Below are 2,500 nucleotides of genomic sequence, written 5' to 3' on the forward strand. Positions count from 1 at the left end.
GAAGTGGTAGTTTGTATTGTGCTGTTCCTACTCGTGCTATTTTGTGCATGATGTTTTGCGCTCTTTGAGTTGCGACGGTGACGTGATCAAGAAAATTCCTCCTTTCGTCTAGCTGAACACCTAAATATCTAGAAACAGTACTGCGCTGGATTGAAATGTCATTCATTTTAATTACAGGATTTCTGGTAAGAGACAATTTCCCTTTCAACAACAGATACGTTGTTTTATGTGCTGCTACTGTTAATTTATTAGTAGTACACCACTGTTGCAATCTGTTTAGAACTCGACATGTTTTCTGTTCAAGTCTATATCTGGAATCTTCAGACACTACCACCAGTACATCGTCTGCATATGCTACTACACCATCTACATCATCTGCCACTTCAAGTTGTTGCAGTAGAGGCTCTATCATCACATCCCAAAATATAGGTCCACATACTGACCCTTGTGGACAGCCTTTTGTGATCTTTTTAATTACTTTGCGGTTTCCTGCCGGCCATTCAACAGTACGACCCTTACAATAATCCAATAGACTATTGTAAAGGCATCTCGGAATCTGAAGGTCTCGTAATCTAGCAAACATTGCGGGCCACCATAAATTATCAAAAGCTCCCGCAATGTCTACCATGATGGCAATGGCAAGCTTACAGGGAGTTTCATCCACAATATTTAGTGCTTTGTTGATGGCGTCCTCCACGGATTTCCCTTTACGGAAACCGAATTGACACTGACTCAACCCTGACAGCTCCCTGTGTGACTGCAATCTGTCACATAAAAGACGCTCTTGAACTTTTGCCAAAGTATTTATCAGACATATAGGACGATAACTTTTGGGTTCCACCGAACTTTTATCCTCCCCTTTCTTGATTATTACTATTCGAGCAATTTTCCAAATCTCCGGCACCCTACCTAAAAGTAATGCATCATTTAATAGGGTAGTTAAGAATGGCACAAATTTAGTCACCATCATATGTAAAACCTCGGCAAGTACACCATCAGGGCCAGGTGATTTACCCTTCTTCAATCTATATACTGCTCTCACAACTTCTTCTTGTGCAAACGGGATAACAGGAGTGTCATTAAGATATTCTTCACTTAAAGCCGTCCTCAAATCATTGTGCTCTTCTGTATCCTCATTTATGCAATCATCAGGTAGGAGTGTCTTCAGCAGATATTCCGCTGAGTCCCTCCACCCTAATGTCATACTACCGTCACTCTTTTTTAGGGTTGACAGAACCACAGGCGATTTCACTTTCTCCGTTAATAATCTATATGGTTGTCCCCACATATTGAGTTGCATATATGTTTGTAAATATCTCTCCCAATGAATTCTTTTAGTCTCAAACAATCGGTTCTTATATTTTTCTTTTACTTCTCTATAGACAGTTAACCGTCTCTGCCTTTCCAGGTACCCTAGCGACCGCTGGTAGTGTCGTCTGGCAGCCCTCATTCTTCTTCGTAGGTTTTCCAATTCTGGCGTCCACGGCATCTCCTGTACTCCCTTACCTTTATTTACTGGTATCGCTGCTCGTTGTGCTTCCTGAAGCAACGCAGTTAATGCATGCGCCCTGAAGTCTACACTTCCTACAACGTTATCCAGAGGATTTGTATCCATAATTTCCCTCATCCTTTTCCAATTTGCACGTTTAATATCCAGTTTTATGACCGGTTCTAAATCTTCACTTTGGCCTCTTACATTTTGAGGAGTAATATCTACAAATATTGTATTATGATCACTAGTTGTACAGTGTTGTCGAACAGTCCATTCACTAACTTTACACATAGCAGCTCTATTCACTATCGTCACATCTATGTTTGTTGAAGCTCCCGCTCTATTTTCAAAAGTGCAAGGTTGTCCAGGTTTATTAACTACAAAAAGATCCATTTCAGCAATAACTTCTAACAGTTTTTGACCTCTTTCATCTGTTTCGTTACTATGCCAGACAGTAGCCTTAGCATTTGCATCTGCAGCTAGAATGAAGTTATGTCTTTGCCCATACAGTGCCGCAGCCTTCACCTTGTCAAGATAGGGTTCTATTTCGTGAGAATACTGCATGTATATGTTAGCGATTATCCACTTAGTAGATCCATCGGTAGCCTCGATCACTACACAGTGTTCATCACACAACTGCGCTACTTTTGTGATCACTATTGATCGATTTAGTACTATTATCACAGATAAAGGCACTTCAGAGCCCGATATTACTATTACACTAGGATCAAAATGAGTGACTTTTCCATTTCTTGTATGTGGCTCCTGAACACATATCATGTCAACCTTCGTCTCCTTGGCTACCCTCTGCACCTCTGCCATGACCAACTTGCTTCTCATAGCGTTAATCTGCATAATTTTCATATTACGGCTTTCTGGTATATACGTAGCTTTTAGAAGTCGGCAGAGACCAATCGAAATAGACACGCCCATACGCTTTAACAAAGTCTTTATATAAACGCTCTAAATCAAAGTTTTCCTGTCTCCGATTGTAGACTTGCTCTACTA

At 40.7% G+C, this 2,500-nt stretch overlaps 1 pseudogene; it reads right to left on the bottom strand.

The window, feature by feature from the left end:
- Nucleotides 1-2,401: 2,401 nt before the first annotated feature.
- LOC126435576 (large subunit ribosomal RNA) overlaps nt 2,402-2,500 on the bottom strand; it is a 3,437-nt pseudogene continuing 3,338 nt past the window's right edge.

Source organism: Schistocerca serialis, unplaced genomic scaffold (genome assembly GCF_023864345.2).
Source record: "Schistocerca serialis cubense isolate TAMUIC-IGC-003099 unplaced genomic scaffold, iqSchSeri2.2 HiC_scaffold_1211, whole genome shotgun sequence".
Classification (NCBI taxonomy): domain Eukaryota; kingdom Metazoa; phylum Arthropoda; class Insecta; order Orthoptera; family Acrididae; genus Schistocerca; species Schistocerca serialis.